The sequence below is a fragment of the Ranitomeya variabilis genome, chromosome 6 (assembly GCF_051348905.1).
Source record: "Ranitomeya variabilis isolate aRanVar5 chromosome 6, aRanVar5.hap1, whole genome shotgun sequence".
Taxonomy (NCBI): domain Eukaryota; kingdom Metazoa; phylum Chordata; class Amphibia; order Anura; family Dendrobatidae; genus Ranitomeya; species Ranitomeya variabilis.
This window is the reverse complement of record NC_135237.1, coordinates 217,291,208-217,304,311: the sequence shown is the minus strand read 5'-3', so window position 1 is coordinate 217,304,311 and position 13,104 is coordinate 217,291,208. Positions and strand designations below refer to the sequence as shown.

The 13,104-nt window shown below is 45.0% G+C and overlaps 1 protein-coding gene across 6 annotated transcripts in view; it reads right to left on the bottom strand.

The window, feature by feature from the left end:
- Window positions 1-13,104, bottom strand: part of MTRR (5-methyltetrahydrofolate-homocysteine methyltransferase reductase) — a 1,305,783-nt gene that overhangs the window by 1,244,423 nt on the left and 48,256 nt on the right. The window lies entirely within an intron of this gene.

Below are 13,104 nucleotides of genomic sequence, written 5' to 3'. Positions count from 1 at the left end.
GTCGTAGCGATCAAAATGGCACTGTGTGACAGTACCCTTATATAGACAGGTGTGTGCCTTCCCAAATCAAGTCCTGTCAGTTTAATTAAACACAGCAGGCCTCCAATGAAGGAGTAGAACCCTCTCAAGGAGGATCACAAGGAAATGGGCAGCATGTGACTTAGATATGAGTGTCTGGGGGGCGTGGCTATGTAGCTGAAGAGAGAGGACATACCCTGGGAGAGCTCCTAGTATCCTGACTATATCCTGCCATTAAGACCCCTTTTAAGTGTAAGCTACCTGTCAGGTCTGAAGCCCTTTGGACCCTGGAAGGTGTGCGGCCACTATAAAGGAGTGCTGTGAGGACCTGAGAGAGCCTAAACGGTCGGCGGGATCCATTTGCGGTGGCGACCATTTTACAAGCGCATGCTCTAACAAGATACAAAGCGGCGCCAACTTCTGCCGGTGCCGGGACTCCCTTCTGAGCCTTGGGAAACCCCCGGTACCAGCCGGTGAGTGTGGCGGAGCTCTGGTGCGCTGGGAGCTGGAGGGACTTGGAGGGTGGTGCCTGTGTGAGGTGGCGGCCACTACATAAGCACGCTCTGACAGGAGGAGACGCTGTTCACCATAACTGCAGCGCTGTTCAGAAGGTGAGCACACATTCTGAACTTTATTAAGGGGACGGGCGGTGAGTGCTCTGGAAAATTGGGCCCCGCGCTCCCCTATGAGGAAGGCACTTGCCCTACCGGTGCTATTACTTTGGAGGGCTTGGCCCCCCTCCTTGCTGTTGCCTCTGCCGATGCTGTGGGTCCCCCCCTGGTGCACGGAGCTCTAGTGAAGACTAGGAACTGCTGCATTTATTACTCTGAGCACTTCACCCATTTAGTGCTGCCTCATAATATAATATAAATACTTTATATCAGCCCTGCCATCTCTGTGACTGGAACTTGGCACTATTCCATATTATAATTTCAATTATTTTGTTGCCTCTCACTTCTGTTAGCTATGCAGCCCTCTAAGGGATCAGGAGCTGCTGACAAATTGAAAAGATATGCCAGGGATGACCCCTCGGATGGTGTGCAAACCCTTAGAAACAATTTCTCACAGGCTCAGCGCAAAAGCCGCCCTTCTGACAGTAATGAGGAGGGTGAACAAGAAGAACTGACCCTCAAACAGGCATCTGAACAATTAATGCAAACTATCTCCTTAACCAGATCATCTCTTACTGAAAAAATAGAGGATGTGCACACTGAGGTGGGCCGTCTAAGACAGGATATGCAAGCCATGAGAGGTCACATCACAGAGGTGGAAACAAGAGTGCCACAAATAGAAGACACCATCACGGCCATGGAGGCTAAGTTGACAAAGGTGGCTGGCTCTATAAATGCCTGTAAACAAAAAAAGCAGATGATCTGGTGAACAGACTACGTCAGAATAATATCCAGTATTATTGGTCTGCCGGAACGCTCAGAGGGCCAGCAGCCTGAGCATATTTTTAGAGGGCTGGCTTAAGGCCTCACTGGGAGATGAATTCTCCTCAACATTCTCTGTGGAAAGGGCCCACAGAGTTCCCACAAGACCTCTCCCTCCTGGAGCCCCACTGAGACCTTTTTTGGCGCGTCTTCTCAATTGCAAGGATAGAGACGCTATTCTACGACTGGCACGACAGAAAAGCACTATCAAATTTCATAACGCCACAATCTCGATCTTTCCGGATTTTTCTATGGAGCTTCAGAAATAGAGGGCGCGGTTCATGGAAATAAAGAAACAACTCAGAGACCAAAACGTCATGTACTCCATGATCTATCCAGCTCGACTACGAATTGTTCATGAGGGTTCTTCTATATTTTTCACTGATCCGGAGGAAGGGGCTGAATGGCTTCGGACCCACAGGGCATCTAATGTAAAGAAATACTAATGTCTTTTTTCAGATAACTGTATAATGGAGCTCTCTGTATGGACGTTCAACCCAACAACAATACCGGACACTGAACCTAGCAAGGGTATCCCCGTTTTCACTTAGTAATAGGAGCACAGGATTTCACTCCTATATTGTTTGGTTTTTGCTCTGTTTTTTCTTTTATGTTTGTTTTATCTGTTATTTAGGTAGAAATCGCCAACAGCTCTCTTGTCCTTTGTGTGATGTCCCTAGACTCTGCCCGAAGACTAATGCATATCATATTTTAACGTGCAAGTATGGGATCTGAAATAGTATGTATGACTGGGAATATACGGGGTATCAAATCTCCCCAGAAAAACATCAAGGTATTTTCACAGATCAAACGCTATCATCCTCATGTTGTGGCTTTGGTAGAGACGCATTTGACTAGAGATACGGTTCGATGTGTACAGAAACCATGGGTACAATGGTCCATCCACGTGTTTCACACTAGCTACTCGAGAGGGGTTTCATTGCTAATCCATAGAGATGTTAGATGGGAAGTTGGGGAGGCCCGGAGGGACTCTGAAGGTCATTTTGTTATTGTATATGCATTAATTAACTATATCAGTTCTTCGGATGGCAATGGGTTTTGCCCTAAACTACCCAGATGCAAATGTCATTTGTATGGGGGATTTTAATGTGGTTATGGATAACCGCCTTGATAGACTGAGATTGGATGATGAGATATTTGGAGAGCTCCCCTCTCAGGCTCCATCCCAATTGGTTTATTAATGGAGGGAAGTGGATGGCTGGATCTGTGGAGAATACGCCACCCTGAGACAAAAGAATATACCTGTCATTCATCCACCAGATGTTCTCTCTCTCGCATAGACTATATATCTGGATCTGAGGGATTGGCAATGTGGGTGGATAGCATTGAACATGGTAATAGGGGAATATCTGACCACAGCCCGGTCATCCTTAAACTTAAATATGGACAATCAAATAATGGCATAGTATGGAAGTTGAATCCATTCTGGCTGAAATTAATAGACTCCAATGATAGGACTGTTGACCAGTTGAATTGCTTCATTTCGTCCCACCCAGATGCTGAGTTCACCTTGGAGGAGATAGAGTATGCTATGACGGATATGGCCTCTGGGAAGGCTCCTGGTCCAGATGGTTTTCCCATTGAACTATATAGGAAATATCGAGACATACTAGCACCATTTTTATTGAGAGCGTTTCGGGGAATGTGGGAGGAAGGATCTATGCCTGACACTTTTTACAAGGCAAACATTACTATACTTAAGGTACCGTTACACTAAACGACTTACCAACGATCACGACCAGCGATACGACCTGGCCGTGATCGTTGGTAAGTCGTTGTGTGGTCGCTGGGGAGCTGTCACACAGACAGCTCTCTTCAGCGACCAACGATCAGGGGAACGACTTCGACATCGTTGAAAACTGTCTTCAACGATGCCGAAGTCCCCCTGCAGCACCCGGGTAACCAGGGTAAACATCGGGTTACTAAGTGCAGGGCCGCGCTTAGTAACCCGATATTTACCCTGGTTACCATTGTAAAAGTTTAAAAAAAAAACAAAAAACAGTACATACTCACATTCTGATGTCTGTCACGTCCCCCGGCGTCCACAGGGTTAAAACTGCTTTCGGCAGGAGCGCTGGTAATGCACACGCTGCTGCCTAGAGCTTCCCTGCACTGAATGTGTCAGTGCCGGCCGTAAAGCAGAGCACAGCGGTAACGTCACCGCTGTGCTCTGCTTTACGGCCGGCGCTGACACAGTCAACCCTGTGGACGCCGGGGGACGTGACAGACATCAGAATGTGAGTATGTACTGTTTTTTTTTTTTTTTAACTTTTACAATGGTAACCAGGGTAAATATCGGGTTACTAAGCGCGGCCCTGCGCTTAGTAACACAATATTTACCCTGGTTACAAGTGAACACATCGCTGGATCGGCGTCACACACGCTGATCCAGCGATGACAGCGGGTGATCAGTGACCAAAAAAAGGTCCTGATCATTCCCATCGACCAACGATCTCCCAGCAGGGGCCTGATCGTTGGTCGCTGTCACACATAACGAGATCGTTAGCGGGATCGTTGCTTACGTCACCAAAAGCGTGACGTTGCAACGATATCGTTAACGATATCGTTGTGTGTGACTCAGCCTTTAGGAAGGATGGGAAGGACCCTTTAGAATGTGGATCTTACCGCCTTATATCGTTGGTAAATGTAGAATATAACATTTTTACTAAAATTCTAGCTACTAGACTAAACTTGATTATATCAGACCTTATACGAGCATCCGGACCAAACGGGCTTTGTGCCGGGTAAAAATACTTCCATTAACATTAGACGAGTCCAGTCGGTGATTCAATATAGCTCATTGATACCAGACAACTGCTGGGCATTGGCATCGCTGGATGCGGCCAAGGCCTTTGCCTCCCTCGACTGGCCCTTTCTATCAGCATGTCTGCAAAAGTATGGTTTCGGTGATAAATTCTTAAAATGGGTAGGTCTACTATATATGAAGCCTAGAGCCCGTATAATTTTAAATGGCTCCATTTCTAAACCCTTCTCACTATATATAGAGGGACCCATCAGGGGTGTCCCCTTTCCCCAGCCCTCTTCACCCTCGCGATAGAGACCTTGGCGATACGCATAAGGTCCTCTCCCCACATTAGAGGTATAGACATAACTGGTCGTGTGGAAACCATCAGTTTATACGCTGATTATATGGTGATATTTATGGATAGGGTAGAGGAAACATTGCCACAAGTAATTGCCACTATAGATAAATTTAGTAAATATTCAGTCTTGTACATAAATTGGGACAAATCCGCGTTGATGCCCCTCTCCCACATCCCAATGCCCCATCTTGAAACCCTCTTCTCCTTCCCTATTGCACCCAGTTTCAAGTATCTAGGCATCCACATTTCTCAATATAGTAGATCTGATTTACAATTTAACATATTCCCATTGTTAGAAACGGTCAAATCTAAATTTGCAGCTTGGAATAAACTCCCATTATCTGTAGCCGGTCATATCAATCTAATTAAGAAGATACTGCTCCCCAAGCTCAGTTATTGTCTTCAACACAGTGCTGTGTTAATACCTAAATCCTTTTTTGCGAATTTGAACTCCCAAATCAAATCTTTCATGTGGGGGAGGTCTAGGCTCAAACTCAAGTTATCTACGCTGCAGAGACCAAAACAGGGGGGTGGAGTGGCGTTGCCGGATTTTTATCTATATTACTTGGCTGGTCAGGCTAGAGCAATTAATAAATGGATGCCCAATAACTATCTTCCTAATTCTGAAAGCCACCTGCTTCATTCAGCCCAAATTGACTGTCCACTAAACTTCCTGGAACTGGAGAAAATTAGTGTCCCCTGTTTACTACCCTTACTTCATCTGGCACGATCAGTTTGGAGGCAAATTAAAAAAACGATTGAATTCATAGATATTATAGCGGAAATGCCCCTGTAGAAAAATGGCTATTTTCCAGCTCTGTTGAATCACTCATCCACTGACTTTTGGATTATGCATGGTGTCTCCTAAATAGGTGATCTATATGGCGGGGGGATCTTTGTGTCTTTTGAGCAATTGCAAACTAAACATTGTATACCGAGATCCCAATTTTTTCGATATCTACAGCTAAGGTCAGCCATTCAATCGCATATGAGATATACAGGTGCAGGCCGAGCTATAGCCTCTCTACCCTTGATTGGAATTCTTAACTCGCAGGGTCCCCAAGGCCTTATCTCCTCTCTATATACCTATATGCTACCAATCGGGAGCTGTATCCACCGTAAGATCTATTAAGGGGAAACGGGGGGGGGGGGGGGGGGGGGACTTCTTTCCGATATACAAGAGGAGGAATGGGAAGATATTCTAGAATCTCCAATTAAAGTATCCCCATCAGTCAATAATAGGATGACCCAGCTATACATAATACATCAATCGTACTTAACTCCGATACGACTTTTTAAAATGGGTCGATTCCAAACACCAGAGTGTCTGCGATTTCACTCAATGGATGCAGACTTTATTCACATGATATGGAGGTGCCCTATCATTCTTCATTACTGGAAAGAGGTGACGTCACGACTAACATCTTTGCTATTAATTCCTGTCCCCCTTGATCCATTAATTTGCATATTTGGAGTATGGGAAGAGGAGACTTGGGATCACTATATTGATATTTTCTTACGAGAGACGCTTTTTATGGCACAGAAGGTGTTTGTACAGCGGTGGATGGGGGGCTCATGTCCATCTCTGAGAACTTGGATTGATCTGGTAAATTCGGTTATTCCATATGAACATAAGCTGTACCAGAACAGAGGGTGTCCGGGCAAATTTGAAAAAATCTGGGGTAGATGAAATTCTTCCCATCTTACTCTATAGACATGTCATAATCGGCTTTGGTGCTGGTTTTGGAGGCATAGGGGACAGACACAATACAAAGTTTCCTTTCTTTTCCATTTCTTCTAATGCGGCGAATGAGTAGTTATTGTAGTTACAGTTATAACTCAGGATTTATGATTTTATGTTTCTATTTACATAACACATATGGTGCAGATGACCTGACATACACAATTTATTGTTAAAAGATAACACTTGTTATAAATAAAAATACGCATTTTATTGTATGTTTAACAATGCATAAAATTATATGCACTTTATATTATGTTCAATAATGGACACCAGGGCCGCCATCAGGGCATTATAGCCGTGACTGGCGTATGGGGCCCGGTGGGCAGAGGGGGCCCGCATCGGGCCCCATCTCATCTGCTCACCGGGCCCCTACCGGCAGCCGCAGGCTGAACCGGGCCCTTAGCGGCGGCCGGCGCTGCAGCTGTTTAACGCTATTGATGTGCGGGCCCGCGCCCGCACGTCAATAGGTAACAGCCGGCAGCCAATCTGAGGCTGGCAGCTGACATCAGCCGCAGCGTGCATGTCACCGACGTCTGACGTCATTGTCAGTCGCCGGCGAGTGCACGCTTCAGCTGCGTGGAGAGAGCAGGAGCGCAGCAGGTAAGCAGAACTTGTTTTTTGTTTTTTTTTTTATTGAGAGCGGCAATCCGGGGGGCCCAGGGCAGAAAGCTGGACACGGGGGGGGCAGAAGGCTGGACACGGGGGGGGGGGGGGGCAGAAGGCTGGACACGGGGGGGGGCAGAAGGCTGGACACGGGGGGGGGGGCAGAAAGCTGGACACGGGGGGGGGCAGAAAGCTGGACACGGGGGGGGGCAGAAAGCTGGACACGGGGGGGGCAGAAAGCTGGACACGGGGGGGGCAGAAAGCTGGACACGGGGGGGGCAGAAAGCTGGACACGGGGGGGGCAGAAAGCTGGACACTGGGGCAGAAAGCTGGACACTGGGGCAGAAAGCTGGACACTGGGGCAGAAAGCTGGACACTGGGGCAGAAAGCTGGACACTGGGGCAGAAAGCTGGACACTGGGGCAGAAAGCTGGACACTGGGGCAGAAAGCTGGACACTGGGGCAGAAAGCTGGACACTGGGGCAGAAAGCTGGACACTGGGGCAGAAAGCTGGACACTGGGGCAGAAAGCTGGACACTGGGGCAGAAAGCTGGACACTGGGGCAGAAAGCTGGACACTGGGGCAGAAAGCTGGACACTGGGGCAGAAAGCTGGACACTGGGGCAGAAAGCTGGACACTGGGGCAGAAAGCTGGACACTGGGGCAGAAAGCTGGACACTGGGGCAGAAAGCTGGACACTGGGGCAGAAAGCTGGACACTGGGGCAGAAAGCTGGACACTGGGGCAGAAAGCTGGACACTGGGGCAGAAAGCTGGACACTGGGGCAGAAAGCTGGACACTGGGGCAGAATGGAGAAACGGGGCATGATTGGAGACACAGGGGGCAGGATGACAGACATGGCGGCATGACTGGAGAAAGATGGGGCAGGATTGGAAACAGATGGGGCAGGATTGGAAACAAATGGGGCAGAACTGAGACACAGGGGGCATGATTGCAGAAATGGGGGCATGATTAGAGACGGGGCAGAATTGTGATACGGGCATGATTGGAGACACTGGAGGCAGGATTGGAGACAGATGGGGCAGGATCATGGGGCAGGATGGATACGATGGAGACAGATGGGGCAGGATGGGGAGATCATATGGGGCAGGATGGATACTCATTATGGCAGGATGGGAGAACATATGGCTGACGCCAGGAATGAGACACACGGGGGCTAGGATGGCGAATATTATTACCATAAGGGCTAATTAAGGGATATTATTACTGCAGTGATGTATTTATTTTATTTTTTGAGTACACTGTTTTAAATGGAGGGGCGGTCCTATTACTGTGTAGAGTGATACTATGTCGCCTTCTTCATGTGGTGTAATGTAGAAGTTGGGAAAATTAAGTAATGTGTTATGCAAGTGGAACTCGAGATAACTGTGTTATTTCCTGCAGAGACTTGTCCTGGCTGGATGAAGTGATGGCGGTCTGTGCGAGATGAAAGATGAAGGACTTCACCTAGAGACGTCACTGGTGAGTCAGTGTGTTACCTATACACTGACACTATACACTGTATACTATATACAGAGGTCCTGTGTATAATGTCACCGGTGATCACTGGATTACCTATACACTATATACAGAGCTCCTGTGTATAATGTCACTGGTGATCACTGTATTACCTGTACACAGACACTGCATACTAAGTACAGATCTCCTGTGTATAATGGCACTTATGGTAATAGTATTGTGGGTTTTGTTTTTTATTACTGATCAGTATTGTAGTATTCAGTCACTATGTGGTGGTAATATGCGGTCTGGTCATGGTGTAGCGGTATTTGTTCCTTGTATTTGATATTATTCGATCACTGTGGTGGTAATATGTCATCTGGTCATGGTGTGGCGGTATTTGTGCCTTGTAGATAGTATTATGGGTCACTGTGGTGATATGGTGTCTGGTCATGGTGCTGTGGTATTTGTTCCTTGTATGTGGTATTATAGGTCATTTTACATAGTTACATAGTTATTAAGGTTGAAGGAAGACTGTAAGTCCATCTAGTTCAACCCATAGCCTAACCTAACATGCCCTAACATGTTGATCCAGGGGAAGGCAAAAAAACCCTATGTGGTAAGAGTAAGCTCCATCATGGGGAAAAAAATTCCTTCCCGACCCCACATACGGCAATCAGACTAGTTCCCTGGATTAACGCCTTATCAAGGAATCTAATATATATATACCCTGTAATATACTTTTCCAGAAAGGTATCCAGTCCCCTCTTAAATTGAAGCAATGAGTCACTCATTACAACATCATACGGCAGAGAGTTCCATAGTGTCACTGCTCTTACAGTAAAGAATCCGCGTCTGTTATTATGCTTAAACCTTTTTTCCTCCAGACGTAGAGGATGCCCCCTTGTCCCTGTCACCGGTCTATGATTAAAAAGATAATCAGAAAGGTCTTTGTACTGTCCCCTCATATATTTATACATTAACATAAGATCACCCCTTAGTCTTCTTTTTTCCAAACTAAATAGCCCCAAGTGTAATAACCTATCTTGGTATGGCAGACCCCCCAGTCCTCTAATAACCTTGGTTGCTCTTCTCTGCACCCGCTCCAGTTCAGCTATGTCTTTCTTATACACCGGAGACCAGAATTGTGCACAGTATTCTAAGTGTGGTCGCACTAGTGACTTGTATAGAGGTAAAATTATGTTCTCCTCATGAGCATCTATGTCTCTTCTAATGCATCCCATTATTTTATTTGCCTTTGTAGCAGCTGCCTGACACTGGCCACTGAATATTAGTTTGTCATCCACCCATACACCCAGGTCTTTTTCATTGACGGTTTTGCCCAGAGTTTTAGAATTAAGCACATAGTTATACATCTTATTACTTCTACGCAAGTGCATGACCTTACATTTATCCCCATTAAAGCTCATTTGCCATTTATCAGCCCAAGCTTCTAGTTTACATAAATCAGCCTGTAATATAAAATTGTCCTCCCCTGTATTGATTACCCTGCAGAGTTTAGTGTCATCTGCAAATATTGAAATTCTACTCTGAATGCCCCCTACAAGGTCATTAATAAATATGTTAAAAAGAAGAGGGCCCAATACTGACCCCTGTGGTACCCCACTACTAACCGTGACCCAGTCCGAGTGTGCTCCATTAATAACCACCCTTTTAAAAATTGAAAAATAAATAAAAATATACCTAAATTGTATTGCATATTTTAACAAATATTTAATAGGTTACAGTAGAGTAGGGCCTGGCCAAAAGTGTCTACCTTGTAATTTTGGTGGCTTAAAAAATCTTTTGGCCAAAACAAAAGCTGCCGGCTATATGTGTGATCTGGTGATGGGAAATGTCAATGTGTGATAGGTGAGAAGTGGAGTTTTTCCAAGAGAGAGCGGTGGGACTGTGGACAGTTTGAGGGGTGGAGCGTGGAGGCGGGGCTGGGGTGGAGCCTGGGCGGAGTCTCAAGGGGGCCCCGGAAATTTTGCCAGTATGGGGCCCCGAAATTTCTAGTGGCAGCCCTGCTGGACACAAATGTGTATGTAACAGTTTATTTTGTTGTTAATAAATTAATTTAAAAAAAAAAAATGAGTGTCTGAGCAAAGGGTCTGAATACTAATGACCATGTGATTTTTCAGTTAATCTTTTTTAATACATTTGCAAAAACTGCTACATTTTTTTTCAGTCAAGATGGGGTGCAGAGTGTACATTAATGTGAAAAAATGAACTTTTTTGAATTTACCAAATGGCTGCAATGAAACAGAGTGAAAAATGTAAAGGGGTCTGAATACTTTCCGTACCCACTGTATTTACGTTCAGGATGTTCAACTCCACACCTCGGATGTTTGTTTGTTCCTATGGGCAGCAAAAATGGATCAGAAGGGCAGAGGGTCTTTAATATAGATCAAGGTGATCCCTGGTTCCATGATTTGTCTGCATTTACATTTAGCAAATTGGCTCCGTACACGTCCGGCAGGTGTTGGTCCGCTTTTTGTGCATGAAAATTTTTTAGCAGTGACCATTTATCAATTTATTGCTGTCCTTTGTCAATGCTTGGGTAAATTGGGCCTTTATAGCTTCTGTTTTTCATCTCATTCCTTTAGAATAGGCATCGCCCTGGAGGCAGTTCGGTTGGGCCTCCAGGAGGGGGCGCTCGGGAAAATTGAGCATTGGAACTTGTATAGGGTTACTTTGTATGTCCGTCTGGATTTATCTTTAATCAGTTTCTGCTTATTTTCCAGGTCCTCTGTCTGTTTGGATCATTGGACATTCATTCATTCACTGGGCGCTGAAGAGGGCAGCTGCCAGAGTTTACACAGAGAACCTGTATTTAGACCCTGATAGAGTTCGGATATGGTGGTTTGAGGAGTTGGGAATCATTATGCTTTACAGTCTTTCAGCTGCTTTCCATTTTTCCCCCTCCGGATTTGCTCGTGTTCCATTTGTCCAGCAACGACCTCAGGAGAAGCCGTTCAGTGGACCTTACTTGGCAAATGAAACATGATCTTAAAGTAATCAAGTCTATGTTTCCGAGATGTTCCTTGATTTTCTCCGAGGTCGTTCCCCAGCTGGCTTGGAACACTGTCAATATGCGTTTCATAGAGGTTATTCGCAAGTGCCTCAATAGAACCATGGAGCATTTTCTCCATAGGGAGTTAGAAGGTTTCTTGCCGGATTTGTATAGAGAGAATGGAGACGATTTATTGCCGGTTGAGTTGGATATTTTCAATGTTCGTTTAGGTGCTGAGGTGGAGAGATGGTTGTAGGGTCTTGGGGGCCTCTCTAGCGAGAGCCTGCTTGGGATAAATTAACCCATGTTTTTGGGTGTTTTTTAGAAGTATTTTGCTTAGTCAAGTCTTCGACTAAACTGATTTAGTTGTTTAAGGTGTTTATTTTAATCAAGAGTATTTTAATGATATATAGGTAACCCTCAATAAAGCCTTATGGCCATCTCTTGCCAAAAGCATGGTCTGTAGTCTTTATTTCGGCTGATCAGAGTTAAGTTTTAAAATGGGGTCTAAAATTCCATGGCCCTCAGAAAATAAAAATATTGTGCACCTGTCCTATACATTACAATTTTAATGAAGGACAAAACATGGACTGCATACACTGATGGCATTCATGCGCCATGATTTTCACAGACTTAGACTTGTATGTTGAGGAAAGCCATAAGATCAAATAATTAACCTCAAGATATAATAGATTGAGAGAAAAGACCCATAAAGTGTATTATTTCACCTTACATAAGCTTGCTCGGATGAAAGTGTGAAACTAAAGATGGCTGCCATTTCCTCTTTCACAATACACCATGCTCTGGTATCCAAGATGATGCCCTCCCTGATGACCTCATGGATCCACCCACCGTGATGACCTCAGATCTGCCCACGATGATGCCCACCCTGATGACCTTATGGACCAACCCAGCCTGATGACTTAATGGATCTGCCCATTGACTAGCTTATTGCCCAACCCACTAACCAATGGAATATATCCAATCACTCCCATTTTAGAGCTAACCGAGCCCCCTTACAGGGGTTATATAAAATCTATGTTTGGATTAAATAAAGCCTCTTGGAGCTGAGCCATAGTTTGATCAAGAAGAGCTTACATCCGACTGTGTCTGATGTTATTTCTTTAGTGCGCACTTGATCAATATCCAATTAGGCCAGGAGTAGGCAGCTAGTGAACATTTTTTATTGTTCAACCTAACAGTATGGGTAATTTTCACCACTAATGTCAATAAAACAGACATGTTTATATGTGTTTTTTACTGATACACGGTCGGCAAAAGAAAACATGGATGTGTGAACAGTCTCTGACATTGATACATTTTTATTAGTGAAAACTACGGAAAGAATGTGTACGTAATTGTTGAAAGTATTGACACCCTTGAAATTGTTCCAGAAAATTTGTTATTTCTCTTCGAAAATTATTTAAGTTACACATTTATTTCCTTTGTGTGTATTGGAACAACACAAAAAGGCAAATAGGATAGATTCACGCAAAATCCCCAACATGGGACAGAAAATTGTTAACACCCTCAAAGTAATATTTTCTTGCAAACCCTTTGGAATATATAACTTCAGTCACTTCCGATAACCATCAAGCTTCTTACACCCCAGCTGTAATTTTGGACCACTCTTGTTTTGCAAACTGCACCAGGTCTCTCATATTTGATGGGTGCCTTCTCATAAGAGCAATTTTAACATCTCTGTTCAGG